Genomic DNA, 17844 nt, shown 5'->3' with positions numbered 1-17844 from the left:
CCACCTGTGAAACACGTTCATTCGTGGCTGTTTTCACCTTTATTGCGCTGTTCCTATTAGTTTCGATGTTTGCTATTTTCTGCAGAGCAAAACAAAGCTTGAAGTCATTCAGAGGTGACATATTAACTTGACATTAGCAAAGACAGCGGGACGGATCATCCGGAAAACGATGGACAGGTAGAGTCCAACTAAAATGCCAGACAAATTCTGGGTTTATGTATTAAGCCCAAAAACCACGACTCATTAAATCTACAAGCGACTAAAAAAAAAAGCTTTTTTTTAAAAAAATTTTCACTGTGGATAAACTGAAGGATGAACAGCTCATCCTCCTCTCTCTTGTCCTTACTGATAACTCTGCCTGTGAATTCTTTTTAAAGTTATATTGACATCTTAACTTTTTCTTACTTTTATTTTTACCTTACTTTTCTTTACCTCCAAGTTAAACCAGGGCAAAATGCCTCCGGCTGACCTCAAGGACATGAGCAGTATTTTACAATGACTTCAGTCTATAGAAATGAAGATTAAACTGCTGGAGGTGAACTTTGAGATCAACGCTACCTATAGAAATGAAACAACTCTTCCTCAAATAAACGGAGAGGTCGTGCGCCCTGCACTGAGCAGCTCACCCTGGAACGCTCTGGGTGCCAAGCCGAAACGGGAATCCCTCACTGCGGATCCAATGAGACGACTCAGGGAGAACTGGACGAATCAGTGTGGCCGGCTCTGAGCCGAAACCCACCTTCAACTTCAACACCTGCTCCGCCAAAGAAAGACAAACAAGCAGCTGCAACCAAAACACCTCCACCGACCCTGCTAACCCCGCTGACCCCACTGACCCCGCTCCCAGGGACAAAGCAACCAGCACGAGCCTCAAAACATTCTGACTTGTGGGAATCCCACTGAAAAACAGATTTTCTGCACTCCAGTCTGAGCCTCTGAGTGAAACTTCGCCTTCAAACATCAACAGTGAGGCAAGACCAACACAACCATCCCCCAAAGCTCCAAAGACAGAGCGACCACCAGGAAAACATAAGGCAACCCAAAAGTGATTATAGTTGGAGATGAGTCAGTAAAGGGAATCAGTGATGTTTGCAATCCCAGGAAAACAAGAGTGATGTATTTTCCTGGTGACACTGTATCTGATTTAACCAACAAACTGCTCTCTCTAACCACTGATCAGCCAGATATTGAGACTTTAGTTGTGCATGTTGGAGCCAACGATCTGGCAAAGCAAAAGTCTGAGATTCTGAAAAAGGACTTTAACATTCTTCTGGACACTATGGGAAAACTGAGAATTAAGTTATTTCTCAGTGGTCCAATTCCATCACCTCAATAGGGAGACAAAAAACACTCCAGGCTGCTCACGATAAACAAATGGCTGATTAAAAGCTGCTCTACCAGCTCAGTGACCTTCATGATAACCTCTGGATCTATTGGCAGAGTTTTCAGCTTTTTGGAAGAGGAGGACGCAATCTGAATAAATATGGGATAAAGCTACTCGCTGCAAACCTTTTTTATTTTATCAACAAGGACAGCAACAGGATCATTGCGTCAGAAGAACAGGCTCAAGGATGTCTGACTAGGATGGAGCCCGTCGCATATCAGGAGCATAATATTCCAAAACAAGCTGATAAATCGACTGGAGATGGAGCGACTGCTTCCCTTGCTCCTTGCCCCCTCCTTCTCTGCTCCTCCAATCATTCACAGGATTCAATAGATGCCAATGAAGAAATCTCTTCCAGACCAGACGTTCTTAAATTTACAGATGGAATGAACTTTGGCCTGCTCCGCCAAAGAAAGACAAACAAGCAGCTCATTCATGCGTTTATCTTTAGTCGCATTGATTATTGCAACAGCGTCTTCACAGGCCTGTCCAACAAATCAATCCTCCAGCTGCAGCTGATCCAGAAGCTGCTGCTCCTGTTCTCACTAAAACCAGGAAGATAGAGACATAACAGCAGTTTTAAAGTCCCTCCACTGGCTCCCTGTAGCTCAAAGAATAGATTTTAAAATACTGTTGTTAGTTTACAAATCACTGAAAGGTTTAGCACCACAATACATCAAAGATCTGTTGTTGTTTTATCAACCTTCCAGAGGCTGAGGTTCTGTTTCTGGTTCTGCGCTGCATCCCCAGAACCAGAACCAAGAAAGAAGCACCTTTCAGCATCTATGCACCAAAAATTTGGAACAAACTTCCAGAAAACTGTAAAACAGCAGAAACCCTGACTTCCTTTAAATCTCAACTAAAAACGCGCCTGTTTAGAATTGTATTTGAAATGTAATATGTAACAATGTATTGTTTATTCTATGTAGCATGACTTTGTGTTCTTGTGTTTATGAGGTAAAGCACTTTGAAATGCCTTGCTGCTGAAATGTGCTATACAAATAAAATTTGATTTGATAAGATATCTACAAAGCATTTATGAACTTTGCATTTGAAACATGACATTATTTAAGGTTTTGTTTTGAGTAGTGCAATATGCCATGTCTACCAGAGGGGGGCAGCAGTTCACCAACTGGAATGCACTTTGCTGAGAAAATATGAAGAAGTAGTCTTTATCCTGTGCACCTACCTAACACAGGTAGGTGCACAATGCCTAGACTTCCTGTATTATATATTCGGTATGTTTCTTCTTAAATTTAGATTTTTCTATAGATAATGTTGCCTATATTTCTCTTTCTAGGTAAATTTAGCTTTCAGTTAGTTAAACTAATCCTAGCTTGCTGTAAGTCAATGTTAGCTAAAAGTATCAAACTATATTACTGTAAGATTAGTCCTTAATATTAAACATTTTAAAAGCAGGCAAATCAATTTTCTTTCCCCTAAAAAATAGTAAGCTACTGTCAAATTCATCCTTTGTGTTTTTTATTGAGAAACTTGTCTGATGTGACTTGTGGTCTTTGCCAATTTTATCCACAAAGTCTAGAGGACTTTACCACAGTGGCCAGGTTTCATTGGCTGATGCCCATTCTATGTAGTAGTGCGGCTACCACATGTGTAGCCATCTCACAAACACAAGCTAATGTTCATGCATTAGTAAACACACGCGAATGTATTGTCACGTTACATTGCAGAATGGGAGAAAGTTTTTGTATCAACAATCGAAACAGAATGGTTCTCCATTGTTGGTGGGAATCTGTACTGTGATGTCAGGTATCCTGACCATATTTGTGGTAGTAGAATTCACATATTTCCAAAATCAGAAGCAGAATGCCTTGCTTGGATCAAAGCTTGTGCACGACTGCATGAATAGCTCAACCAGCATAACGTTGGAGGAATTGTGGCTCAAACACCTTGATGTCATCCAAAAAAGATGACATGAACTTGTTAGTTCCTCTGTCCATTATTGTAGCTGATATTTGGTGAAAATCCGGCAGAAATGACGCAATAATCGACTCAGAAATACTCTATCAGTCCAATTAGAAGACCCCATGTTTATATAAAACATTGCATCACGGGGCTTTGTTTGTGAGACTTGCGGCCATGTGAAATTTTTTACGCCGGTTGTGGGCAATACATAGCGAGGGGACAAAGGAACCTAATGAAGACATGTGAATGGTGCTTACAAGGACCAGCTACAATCACATTTCTGGACGTCTTTAAAGAGCTGCTTCCAGGAAACAAAGAATTAAGTGATCAGGTGAGAATGCATTCACAAGTCAAAGTTTATTTATATAGTACATTTACAGTAGCCTCAACTGACCGAAATGCTTCACAATAAACACAATAACACAAATATTGTAGATGAATGATGAAATACAAAATTAAATTCAGTTTAGAAAAAATAAGATTATACGAAATAAGACTACTTTTACGTATTATTATCCAGTGTTCCGCACTTTTTTGTGTTTAACTACTACTGCATTCCTCAGCTGATTTCAACAATTCATATATCAAAACATTCAGTTTCTTCTGGAGACGTGCACCATGACGTTTGATAATTTGAGCTACTAAACTTTTTGGAATATTTAAGCTTTATGCTAATTTCAGCCCCATTGAAAGACATTGTAATTCTTCTGAATTCTTCAAAATTTAGCAAAACCTTTGTACTTTTTACAGCTTATTACTTCTGTCTCCTTCAACTTAGGCTGTGTTCACACTGCAACCTGAAGTGACTCAATTCCAATTTTTATGACGTAATGAGGCCTCAATCCAATCTTTTCATGACAGTCTGACAAGTTGCATTCTTTACGAATGCATTTGACCTGAATGTCACGATACTTGACAAATGTCACTATTCTGCGTACCAATATGCATAAGCGCAAAAAACAACAACAACCATGGTGGACAACAATGAGGATTAAGTTCCTAATATGCTGGCTCCGGTTGGACAACTTCAAACGTGCAAGCTATGCTCCACCGGATGCATCCATTTTTACTTCTGCAAACACTGAGCACTTCCTTTTTATGGCAGTTGGCAGAACGCTGATGTTATTGCCCCTCTACTGCATCGGCATACTTTGAGGTCGTTGGGTCACCTCAAGCTGCAGTGTGAACGCAGCCTTAGAAATTCCATTCAACTTTTAAACAACTCACCAGGTATTAAGCTATCTTCAAATGATTCAATTTTTTAAAATCTCTGCCTATAATCATGATTTAAGTTTTGTTCAGGTTTTTAACCGTTTTCACATTTCACATTACAGTGGAATCCTACGGTGGAATTATGACACAGTGCACGTGATGATTTTCCAACATTTTATGTTTTTTGACAAACAAAATGATGCTGTTCAAACATATATATACATTTACTCTACAGAAATAATTTGTGCATAAAGATGTAGTCACAGGCATCTGCTTTGAGGAAATATTAGAGTCCTTGCTGTAGGACAGTGGAGGTGTCACGGGGGCTCCCCCTGGACAAGTCATAGTTCCCCGGAAAATATTAGGTTTCATTTTTTTTTTCATCTGATTTAACATTACTTATATGTAGCTGTTGTGGTATTTTCATCAAAAGACAAAATAAAAATAAGTTATGTCCTGAGTTAAAAAAAAAAGATCACACAAGAGGATTTGAACCTTGTCTATGCGTATTATCATTTCCATGAAACAATTGACAATTGACATGATCCCTCCCTATGCATACGTGGAGCAATCCTCCACAATCATTCCAGGGTATTTGTCAGTAACTGACCAATCAGCGGGCGCAATTTGACAGAAAGCTACTGTGACCCAGTGTTAAGAACACAGGTGGAAGTTGGTGATGTTAATTTGATGTTTTTTTGTGTGTGTTGTTTGTTTCACAAGATTTGAAAGTATAAATAGATTTTGTGTTTTATTTTGCTTAGAAAGATATATCCAAACGTGCTAAAAACATCGTTAAAAACTGAAATAGGCCTTTAATGATTGTTTTGCTGATGGATTGGGCAACCAATGGCTGGCGTGGTCTGACATTACGTCAGCCAATGGGGTTGATTGTCCCGCCCCTTTCACTACTGCGCTGTGATTCTACTCAGAACGCGTCAGACGCGGTGGAGAGCTAACAGCTGATCGTTGTTTCCGTTAAGAGCCCGAGAGAGATGATAAAATCTGGACAAACGTTTCTTTGAGCGCAGCTGAGACTGAAAAAATCCCCGGTAGAGTCAGACACCGTCAGAGCGTTGGTCAGGTTTTAATTACGGTGAACTTTTGGCCTGGAGTGCCCTCTGACTCCAAGACTCACTTCTGAATTTGGATGGCGAGCCTCGGCCCAGTGAACCCAGTGAACCCAGTGAGAGATGGTAGATAGTGACCCGATGGTCACTATTCTTGAAATACTGAGAGGATCGACTGACACATTGGAACAGAGTGGACAAAACTGAATGGACTGACACCTTGAAACGACTGTTATTTATTTTATTTTCTGTTTTTAAAAAAAACGTGAGCTATTTTGCTACAATTGTAAATGTGGATCCATAATTGTTTTATTATTAAATTCTACTCTTCCTTGTTAACACTTTGTGCACTCCTGTGTTGTTATTCACACCTCGGCTCTTTAGAATTTAGAGTCTTGATCGGCCCAACTTCTTTTTAGATATACTGTCATAGCATTGGTGCTGGTCAGAGAATTAAATTACATGACCTGCCTTTTGCTATTATTAAGTGTATTTAAAGTAACTTGTGGGTTACACTACTCTTATCTAGATAATATTGTTACCTATTTGTGTTTAAGAAATGTTATTAAATATTTATTCATGTCATGGTACATGTAATTAATGATTTAATTATGTATTTAGACTTAGACTCGTACTTTATTGATCCATTGGGAAGACTCCCTCAGGAAATTGAAGTTACCAGCAGCTTACAGGCAGAAAGGTGGCACCCAGTGAACAAAATACAAAAGAATACAACAAATACAAATTAAATACAAAGGTACACACTAAATGTGAGTAGGCAAAACCCTAAATTGAGCAGAAATAAGTAAGGAGTAAGAATATAAATAAAATATAAATACAACACAAAAGAAAATATAGGAATTTGGAGGATAGATTGACCAGTGATATGGTATTGCACTATATGGTTTGGCCTGATAAGTGTGAATATTTGCAGAAAAATACAAGGGGTCACTACTCCACTACTCTTCTCTCTGTCCTGTGTCACCTCCCACCCTCCAGTGAGAAGTTGTACAGTCTGAAGGCGTGGGGGACAAAGGAGTTCTTGAATCTATTGGTCCGGCACTTGGGAACCAATAGATTCCCAAGTGCCAGAAGAGCCTGTCACTGAACAGGCTCCTCTGGCTGCTGATGACGGCATGTAGAGGGTGGCTGCTATCGTCCATGATGTCCAGCAGTTTGTTCAGTGTCCTCGCCTCTGCCACCATTACCAGAGAGTCCTTCATGCCGACCACAGAGCCGGCACGCCTGATCAGTTTGTCCAGTCTGTACGTGTCCTTCTTGGATGTGCTGCCTCCCCAGCACACCACGGTGTAGAAGAGGACACTGGCAGTCACAGACTGGTAGAACATCCACAGCAGTTTGCTGCAGATGTTAAAGGACCGCAGTCTCCTCAGGAAGTACATCCTGCTCTGCACCTTCCCATACAGGTGGCTGCTGTATTTTGACCAATCCAGTTTACTGTCCAGCCACAGCCCAAGGTACTTGTAGGAGTCCACGGCCTCAACCTCCGTTCCCTCTAGAACAACTGGTCTCGGCTTTGGTCTGGACCTCCCAAAGTCTATAACCAGCTCCTTCGTCTTAGCGGTGTTGAGTTCTAGATGGTTTGTGTGGCACCAGAGTGCAAAGTCCCTCACCAGACAGCGATACTCCTCCTCTCCGTCGTCCCTGATACATCCGACTATGGCTGTGTCATCAGCATACTTCTGTATGTGACACAGTTAATTTTAATGTTCTCCATTTTATTCATCCATTTAAAATGATTTTTTGAAAAATGTTTTTAAAAAACTTTTTTTTTTAAATCAATCCATCTTTCTTAAGGTCTCATGGGGCCCTGGCTGATGCAGCAAACTAATAAATGAACCCTTAGGCATATGCAAATTTTACTTAGAATTCATCCATTTCTGTCAAAAAAAATGCCAAATAAAAAATAACTATATTTAGCAATTTTTTCATTGGTCATACAGCTGTATTAAAGTAAAATTATGATTATTTGTTTATTTTTAACATGAGCGCTAATTTTATTCACCGTAAAATAAAAGTTTTAAAGCAGCATTAAGTAAAGGGATCTCGCTTTATTTTGAAATATTGCCCCGGATGTGAGGTTCGCTGCCTGCTGCCCCGATTTAAAGCCTCGTGACGTCAGTCTTCCTGTCATTGGCAGCTATCCAGCGATTCATTCCCGCGGTATGACTCCCTCCCTCCCTCCCTCTCGGCCATCCTCGCTGACAGTAGCGGCATCACGCTCTCTCAGGGAGGGAGTCTCCTCCCTTCCTCTTCGGCCTGAAGGCCCTGACTGGCCGCCGGCAGCCGGCAGCCGGAGCTCAACCGGCTTTTCATCGCTCCGTTTCAGGTTATGGATTGAAAGAACCAGAGAACCACAAGTGGGGATTTCTGAGAATCCCGGTGCTCAGGATTCAGGATTTGAATGTCCGTTTTCTCTCTTTATAGTTATCATCCGCTACCATGTCACGACCAAGGAGACACAACTGAAGGATATTAATACGAATATTAATTCCAGGATGAACTGAGCCGGGCATTCTAATTCCATCTGAATTAGCGGAGCGGGTGCTGGGAATGGGAGTTGGAAAGGTGATCAGAAAATATTTGTGATTTGTGGATGAGAAGCAGTCACTGGATCGGATTCCTTGCGGAAAGACCCGGTCAGGGAAGGAGGAAGCAAAGGCAACTGCGGCAACCGAACCGACAACCGGGGGGGGGTGGGGGAGGGAGAGTGGGGCACCGACGAGGATGAGAAGATGGATTTACTTTTTGGACTCTTGTGGCTGTTGACCAGCTTCCTGCAGGGCGTGCACAGCCAGGGCGTGTATGGTAAGGACGTCATTGATATTTGTAAAGGTCCATATTGCTCCATCACTGCAAACACCTCACAATATCACCGACTGCAGCAGAACACCAACGCTTCTCTTAAAACACCCCCAACACCATGACCTTGTGAGGGATTTGCGTGGTTGTATTGAATGAGTGTGTGCGTATGTGTGAAGGTCTGCACACACACATTTTCTCCATCCATCCTATGTCTTTATAAAACATATATAAATATATATATAAAAAATTAAAACATTTCTTGTATTGCCTCAGGTATAAATTCATCTTTTTTGCAAGCCAAGAAGTGATGACTACTTAAAACCTGGTTATGGTAAATTTGCACTTTTGTGATAAAGTTTCAGGTCTTTTAACTAGCATATTTGTTTCAAACAATATTTTAATAAATTTTTTTTTTTAAATTGGGGGGGAGAGGCGGTTGAAGTATGTCATGGGAAATACTAGACTTTCTGATTCAATTTCTTTCCTTATTGGAATACCATTCTTTCCAGAATAATATTGTATGGATCTCAGTTGTTCCGCCCAATAATACTTAGTTATGATTGGACCCTTATGGTATGGGAAATGTAACAAAGCCAGTCAAATTCTAGTCCCGTCATTTCTCTATATAAATTATTAAAGTAGCCTGCTCATTTAGAAAATAAAAACCAGTCACCAGGTGGTGTGAGAGGGAGTAGTGTCACTTTAATGGCATTGATTCTGCTCATAACCGCAGGAACATCCACCTATGAATCCACTCTGTAATTTTATCCAGTCAAGATTCATAATTTGACCTAGCAATGCTGAATTAGATGTAATTTGTAATTCAATTTTTCAACTTCATTAAACTGAAATACATTCTATTACCAAAAGTATTCGTTCCCCTTCCTTGACTCACATATGGGCTTACGTGACATCCCATTCCTGATCCACAGGGTTCAATATGACGTTGGTCCACCCTTTGCAGCTAGAACAGCTTCAATTCTTCTGGGAAGGCTGTTCACAGGGTTAAAGAGTGTGTTTATGGTGATGTTTGACCAATCTTCCAGAAGCACATTTATGAGGTCACTCACTGATGTTGGACGTGAAGCCCTGGCTGTTAGTCGCTGCTCTAATTCAAACTGTTCCCACAAAGTTGGGAACATAGAATTATCCAAAATGTCTTGATATGCTGAAGCATTCAGAGTTCCATTTTAATCAAGGATATGTTTTTCTTCACATCTTGTTGTTTATCCATCCATCTATCCTGTTTTCTAATACCAAGAAATAATCAATATGCGAGTAAGTCTGGAATGTTGCAGAGAAGCAAGAAAAAGCAATATTATTTGACTAAAGATATCTCCAGATATATAACTGATAAAATTACAAATGACGTTTCTGCTTTCGGTGTGCGTCAAGTCATAGCATGGAGCAATCTCTTGTAAGATCCCGTGTGCTGCTTTCCTGGAGGGGATGCTAAAGTAAGGAATAAATGTGTATGAAACTGAGGCTCATCCAGATTCTGATCAGATTTAAATTTATTGCTAAAGCAACTCTTGAACAATCAAATACCTATGAGATCTATCTGAAAATATGTTTGAAACTCAATATTACTGAGTTTGATATTACTGATATCAAACTCAGATTTTAGATTGTTTATTGCCACTAATATTTCTTTAGTATGGTTATCCATTGCCTTATTGCTATTGCCAGCATTAAAGCCAGTATTGGTCTCCATGCTATCTCCATCTTCCATCTGAGTTGCAAAATTTGCTAACTTTCGTCATAAATTTTCCTTTATCTTTATTTGTTTTACCATGATTGGACAAATTTGCTCTCTGCCAGCCACACATTGGAAAAATCTCATTTTCTCAGATTTCAGCAGAGCAAAGCTAAGCGTTACTCTCTAGCTTGCGGCCATAACTGGAAGCTCCTTTTTACTTATTTAGTTACCTATGATTACCTACGTTAAAAAAGTCCATTTAGCTCAAACTAAAAGTTCAATGAGAATGTTGTATGGGTGCTGAGCTAAAAATACAGCCAACATTGTCAAGGTTTAAAATGTTACCAAATCACTAACGTTTATCCGTGATGTATGTAATTCAGAAATTCAACACTATGAAGCTTACCAGAAATTGTCTGCACTGGAAACAAATGTTTTTCAATGTTTCCTTCTCCAAGCATGAAACTGTTGCTGATCTGAAGAGCTTCTGACTGCTGCATAAGCGCTACAGGCTATCATTCCTCTCAGCAGCTGTTAAATTCTGTAAGCGTCACTTATCACTAACAATAAAGTCATTTAAGTGTTTACTTCCATGCTGGTGTCTGGACATTACTATTGCACAGTTTTTTACAGTACTAATTGTAAAATTAATGCTGAAAGAATAGTGCATATTATGAGAGAACCCTCTTTTTTCGCGGGGGTTGCTTTCCAAAAAGAATCTGTGATTGGCGAAATCCACGAAGTTACCTTTATTTTTTGACAGCATAATTAAATACTTTACATTGAAACCAAAGAGCAAAACCTGTTTTCAGGCCCAAGCATTATTTTTTAACAAATAGAAAATTTTCCCAACAGTAGTCATTTGTAAGAAAGTGTTGTAAGTTAATTTATGTATGAGTTTAAATATGAGTTTATTTGAAAGGTTATGTTTTTATATTATTATTCTGTGTGGTGCTTTCTTGACTCCTTTCTTTTATGGTATAATCTTAACTGTTTTTTCAGGTTTTCTTTTAAGGGTTAGAAATGTTCACACATTTTTACGAGCTGCTTTGATCATTATCTGTGTCCAGAGGGATGAATTTATAGAGGTCATCCTTGTGTCCTGGTAAGGGGATGTCAACGGAAGACTCCCAGAACATCCTGTGGGGAAGTTTATTGGTCAATTGTTTGCATGACTGTGTGAAAAGCCAACCTCTTTGTTTGTTAACATGATAAAAGGCAGTTGGGGACTGAGAGCCGGCGGAGTTGATCCCAGACAGCGTTTGGCAGCGGGTCTCCCCGTTGAGCTATCCTCTTCTGCGGAAAAGTAATTTGTGTCTTTGGTTAATTCTTGCAGGTTGGGGAACAAAATAAACCTAACAACTACAGTAAAATAATCAGTTGAACCATCAATACAAAGTAGTGTTGCATGCCTTTGTGTTTTGTGTTTATGATGTAAAGCACTTTGAAATGCCTTGTAGCTGAAATGTGCTATACAAATAAAATTTGATTGATTGATGATAGAGTAGGACAAATTGTGACTCATGTATTTCACTGTGCTCTGACTGTGACGCTGCGGGCTGACTCCGCTCTGCAGTGTCTTTTTCTTCTGAAGCCTGAGGTGTAGGTGTGTTTTTCAAGAGAAGAACATAGTTATTGGCTTTTTTCTTCTGGGAAAACATATTTGCCAAAATTTGCCAAGCTGTATTACGTAAATTTAAATACCGTAACATTTAGAGAAGAAGTGCGGAGACTGTTTAGCCAATCAGGACGCAGAACACAATGCACTGTGAAAAAAATAAAATGCACAAAAAAATCCGTGAAGCAGCGAGACTGTGAAAGATGAACCATGTTACAGTGAGGGTTCACTTTTACTTTTAAATTAACCAACTCAGTTGCACACTCTAGAGTGGAGAATTTTCTTATACCTGCACATTTCTGGAGTGAGATGTCTGATGTTGTTCCTGGGATCTGTTGTAGCCACTGCTCCAGTTTGGGGGTTACTGCCCGAGGGCCCCAATGACCACAGGCACCACTGTGGTCTTCACCTTCCAGGCCCTCTCCAGTTCCTCCCTGAGGCCCTGGTATTTCTCCAGTTTCTCCTTTTTCCTGATGTTGCAGTCGCTTGGTATTGCTCCATCTACCACAACGGCTTTCCTCTGTTGTTTATCCACTACGACAATGTCTGGTTGGTTCGCCATTACCATTTTGTCTGTCTGGATCTGGAAGTCCCACAGGATCTTAGCTCTGGCGTTCTCCACCACCTTTGGGGGTGTTTCCCACTTTGATCTCGGGGTTTCCAGTCCATATTCTGCACAGATGTTTCTGTACACTATACCTGCCACTTGGTTATGTCGCTCCATGTACGCTTTCCCTGCCAGTATCTTGCACCCTGCTGTGATGTGCTGGACTGTCTCAGGGGCCTCCTTGCACAACCTACACCTTGGGTCTTGTCTGGTGTGGTAGATCTGGGCCTCTATTGCTCTGGTGTTTAGGGCCTGTTCCTGGGCAGCCAGGATGAGGGCCTCTGTGCTGTCCTTGAGTCCAGCTTTTTCCAGCCATTGGTAGGATTTACTGATATCAGCCACTTGGGTTATTTGCTGGTGGTACATCCCATGTAGGGCTTGTCCTCCCATGATGGTATCTCTGGCACCTCAACCTCCGTTCCCTGTTGTCTGAGACATTCACTGAGCACATTGTCTGTTGAGGCTTTGTATCTATGGATCTTAGATGTTTCGTCCTGGACAGTGGTTTGTGAATAAAATGTAGGTCTGATTTTGAAGTTTGATCAAATGTATTTGTTTTTCATAATTGTCCTTGCAATAAATAGCGGGACAAAACCTGCCTCACCTCTAAACACAGAAATGCTTCAGCTGCAGAGAAACTTCTGACTTTGACTTCACCATTCTGCTAAATGCCTGGTTGGCTACAGGCAGTCTGGGTCGGTACCACCAACAGATAGAAAGAATGTCTGTCTTTATATCAGACATCTTGATATAAGACACGGTACTGTCACTGTCACCGTGAGTTGCAACGTAGCTCAAAGACCTGGTACCTCCTGGTACCACCTGCTGACTGTTCGCTGTGCGTCCTTTACGTTTCTACCAGGCGGGTTAAAGTCGCTGCTGATGTGATCTGGGGTGGAAGTTCGCGGCTGTAAACAGAAGTTACTGCAGAACCTCAATTGACAAAGATTCGACCCAGAGCATTTGGAGTTCACAAAATATCACATAAACATCAACAAAAATAATTAGAAAATCGGCAAAAGCCAAACATGCCACAACTAAATAAAACAAGATGTCCCCAAAGTATCGATGGACTGGCATAGAGGCTACCAGGGGATTCCAGGAAGATTCCAAGGTAATATGGGACTTCAGGCAGAATCAGATTTAACCCTCTGCCCCTTCCTAATAACATCAGCATCACTTATTTATGTTTTTAATTAGATTTTATTTTATAAATTTATTTATTTCGGGCGCTGTACGGGTCCGTTGTGGTGAAGAGAGAGCTGAGCCAGATAGTAAAGCTCTTGATTTACCGATCAATCTATGTTCCCACGCTCATCTATGGTCATGAGCTTTGGGTAATGACCGAAAGAACGACATCTGATACAAGCAGCCGAAATGGGTTTCCTCCGTAGGGTGGCTGGGCTCTCCCTTAGAGATAGGGTGAGAAACTCGGTCATCCGTTAGTGACTCAGAGTAGAGCCGCTGCTCCTTCACATCGAGAGGAGCCAGTTGAGGTGGCTCGGGCAGATGCCCAGATGGTCAGGATGCCCCCTGGACGCCTCCCTGGTGAGGTGTTCCGGGCACTTCCCACCGGGAGGAGGCCCCGGGGAAGACCCAGGACACGCTGGAGGGACTATGTCTCTCGGCTGGCTTGGGAACGGGTAATCCTGAAAATTAGCAGCAATGCTTAGGTGAACTAACTAAAGGTACAATGTTAACAACACGGCTATCAGTAGACTAAGGGTTTGATGCTACCAATAGGATGAGATTTGTCACTATCATGTTGACAAACATAAAATTACTGCATTCAGTGTGCTAACATCCATCCATCCATTTTCTGAGCACCCTTCTCCCTAACGGGAGGTGCTGGTCCCTCTCCAGCTGCGTTCCGGGCGAGAGGCGGGGTCACCCTGGACAGGTCGCCAGTCTGTTCCAGGGCAGTGCTAACATTCATGTAAAAGCTAATGATGGATTCAGACTTGAACCTTGCGAGCCACATAAAGACAATTACAAAGTCAGCCTTCTATCACCTGAAGAACATCTCCAGGATTAGAGGACTAATGTCTCAGCCAGATCTAGAGAAACTCATCCATGCGTTTGTTTTCAGATCTTTTTAATCAGTGCAACAGTATATTACAGGCCCACTAAAACACCAGACAGCAGGAGCTGATTCAGAAGCTGCTGCTCGCTTCTCTTTAGAACCCAGTTCTATCTTCCTGGTTTTAAAGACTTTCTGCTGTCTCCTGTCTCAGACAATAGACTATGAAATACTGTTGTTAGTTTAAAAATCACTGAACGGTTTAGCACCACAATACATCAAAGATCTGTTGTTGGATCAACCTTCCCGACCTCTCAGGTCTTCTGGTTCTGCTTTGCATCCCCAGAACTAGAACCAAAAGAGGGGAAGCAGCTTTCAGCATCTATGGACCAAAATTTTAAACAAACTTCTGGAAACTTGTGCAAAACCAAAACACTGAGTTTCTTTAAATCACCTCACCTGCTTTTGTCCCATAATAAATGAACACTAACCAACATTTTGATGTGTAATGACAGCACTTCAAAAACTTTGTGTGTGGTTTTATGATATAAAGCACTTTGAGCTGACTTGTTACTGAAATGTGCTATTCTAATAAACTTGACTGATTGATATAGCCAGTTTTATTGTTATTCTACATTACAAACACACTAGGATGTGTTTGGCTGTTATACTGGACCTTTCAGCTGCAGGGCGATGCAAATAATTTTATCCTGATCCTGACAATTGAGCAGCTGCATCACAATGGGCCGTGGCTTCTGGTCAGTGGGCGCTCAGGATCCTGAATTGCGATGAACTTACTTGATTTATTTCTGATTTTCTAGAAGAGAATGGGGCTGCACAGTGGCACAGTTGGTAGCATTGTTGCCTTGCAGCAAGAAGGTCCTGGGTCCAATTCCCAGCCCAGGTGGGTTCTCTCCAGGTTCTCCGGCTTTCTCCCACAGTCCAAAAACACTGTCAGGTTAATCGGTCTCTCTAAATTCTCCCTAGGTGTGAGTCCTGTCTGTTGTACCCCGCCTCTCTTCCAAAAGACAGGCACCAGTGTGAGGTCAGGACGGGTTGGTGTAAGAAAATGGATGTGTAGGTCCTTGCCAGCTGGTTGTGGACACCATCATGCCGGTTTCCTCGTGGTGCCATGTAAAGGAAACATATATTTCCTAAACCACTATCAACAAAGGAAATTTTGACAACAGAGGCGCCTGCAGGATATTATCGGAGAGTACACACATTGAAAGTCCACTTATTTATTTTTAAGTGGACTTTGAGAGCTGTAAGTGAAATAGTCACATTTAGTTTACAGAAAGAGCACAAATACACCATATAAACGAAAGTAAACGGACCAATAACATTTAGATTTAGGTCATACAGTACATATGCCCTCACAGAGATGTGGGCTACGTAGGCTACACCTCTGTACATATTTTGACACTAAAGACCTTGTTTTCTCTCCACAATTTTATTACTAAAGAAGGTTAAAAAAATACAATAATTATATATCATTTTTTACTTCAATTAAAATTTCAAGATATGCACAGTGCATCCAGCACTAAACACTATTTGTCAACATGTGTTTAGAATTCCCATCTATTGCTGCAATTCAGTCTTACCATGTGTATATTTAAATGTAAATAAGGAAATCAGTAAAATTCAAATGTTTTTAAGGTTTTGTTTACAGTAGAGTATGTTGGAAATAGCAAAACACATGTATGGAAGACCACTGCAATTCTCACTTGCTGACAGTTAAAGTTAAATAAATGCTTGTGCTGCTGTCACTGAGTGCCCATCTGTCAGCAGCATCCCAGCTGCCAGCAGCACAATAAGCTCTACTCTCCTGTGACGTGGAGGCCTGTGTACGTCACAGATGACCTCTGAGGAAAGGTCATCATGTAAGACTAAATCACAAACATGATAAGTGGAAAAGTGTATGTGGAAGTCTTTTTTTGACGTTCTGCAGAAGTGGGTTGGAAATTAGAGGTTACAACAGTTCATACCTCTAACCCCCTGTTTCCCTGTGCCTTCTACATCTCTCCAATATTATCTGTAGTCCTATATGGGCACTTTGGAGCAAGAGGAGGTTTATTATGTAATATTCAGGATCTGTTACGTTCATTTAGCTTACCACACTGAAATGCCTGCTGAGTCACTTTGGGCTTTTCACAGAGATCTGTATTTCAGTTTGTTTCAGTCTGTTTCACTGAGTTTTCCAATGGAGACCAGTCAAAGAAAAAGGAAAAAAAAGGAAGCGTGGGAAGGAGATTAGGATGCAACTTCTGAGCTTTAGTTTTATATTTAGAACATATTTATATGTTCTGTTTCACAATATATATTAGAAAAAAAGCATAAAATTGTCCTTTTTTTCTGTGTGATTTTGCTAATGAAAGAGGCTTTGAGGCACTGAACACACTAAGGTCAAAAATCCTCATGAACATGATACATTTCATGATTCACCCCACTGCTTTGATGAGCTGTACTATTCTTTCAGAGTCACCAAATTCTGGCTCTCTCTTATAATGGCATCTCAATTTATGAATTGGTAGACCAAATCATAATTACTGGGTACTATGGACAGGCAATTTAGATCAGTAGCATTCACCACTATTTTCTGACCATATACCGTGAGATGTACAATGTCCTTTATATTTATTTCAGGGCAATGTGTCAGTGATAACATAATCTAAAATTTTACTGCTGCATCCAAAAAGTCAAGTTTTAAAGGGGACTTATGCAAAATCCATTTTTCAATCCCAAAGGGGATCAATCAAAATGTATTCATATAGCACAATTCAGCAACAAGGCATTTCAAAACAGTCATGCAACACAGAATCAATTGAAACATTACATTTAGTCAAGTGCCATTTTTAAATTCTTAATTGATTTATGTTTCTAAAGCAATTCCAAACAGGTAGATTTTAGTCTAGATTTAAGTGTTTCAGCAGTTTTGTAGTAATCTGGACATTTGTTCCACATTTGTGGTGCCCTGCCCTGCCCTGCCCTGCCCTGCCCTGCCCTGCCCTGCCCTGCCCTGCCCTGCCCTGCCCTGCCCTGCCCTGCCCGTCCCCTTGTCCCCCCAAACAGGCTGCACACAACTCTGACAATCTGTGACTGACATCTATCTCTCTGTGTTTATATGTAGACAGAGGTAAATATTGAGATCTGGACCAAATCTAAGGCTCCACATCAGAACAGTCACCTGAAGGTTTACACACATGCAGCAGCATGAACCGGTCTGACATTTGAAAAAAGGCTTTGACTCAGATCCAGTCCAGGTCTGAACCATCCACCCATCAATTTTCTGATCACCCTTCTCCCTAACGGTGTCAGGAGTTGCTGGTGTCTATCTCCAGCTGCGTTCTGGGCGAGAGGCGGGGTTCACCCTGGACAGGTCACCAGTCTGTCGCACGGCAACACAGAGACAAACAGGACAAACAACCATGCACACACACACACACACACACACTCACACCTAGGGAGAATTTGGAAAGACC

The 17844-nt window shown here is 41.1% G+C and overlaps 1 pseudogene; it reads left to right on the top strand.

The window, feature by feature from the left end:
* The first annotated feature begins 8335 nt into the window (after positions 1 to 8335).
* Positions 8336 to 17844, top strand: part of LOC129356304 (MAM domain-containing glycosylphosphatidylinositol anchor protein 2-like) — a 97425-nt pseudogene continuing 87916 nt past the window's right edge.

This window comes from Poeciliopsis prolifica, unplaced genomic scaffold, assembly GCF_027474105.1.
Source record: "Poeciliopsis prolifica strain line A6 unplaced genomic scaffold, Auburn_PproV2 SCAFFOLD164, whole genome shotgun sequence".
NCBI classification, from domain to species: Eukaryota; Metazoa; Chordata; class Actinopteri; order Cyprinodontiformes; family Poeciliidae; genus Poeciliopsis; species Poeciliopsis prolifica.
This window is presented reverse-complemented; position numbering and strand designations above follow the sequence as displayed.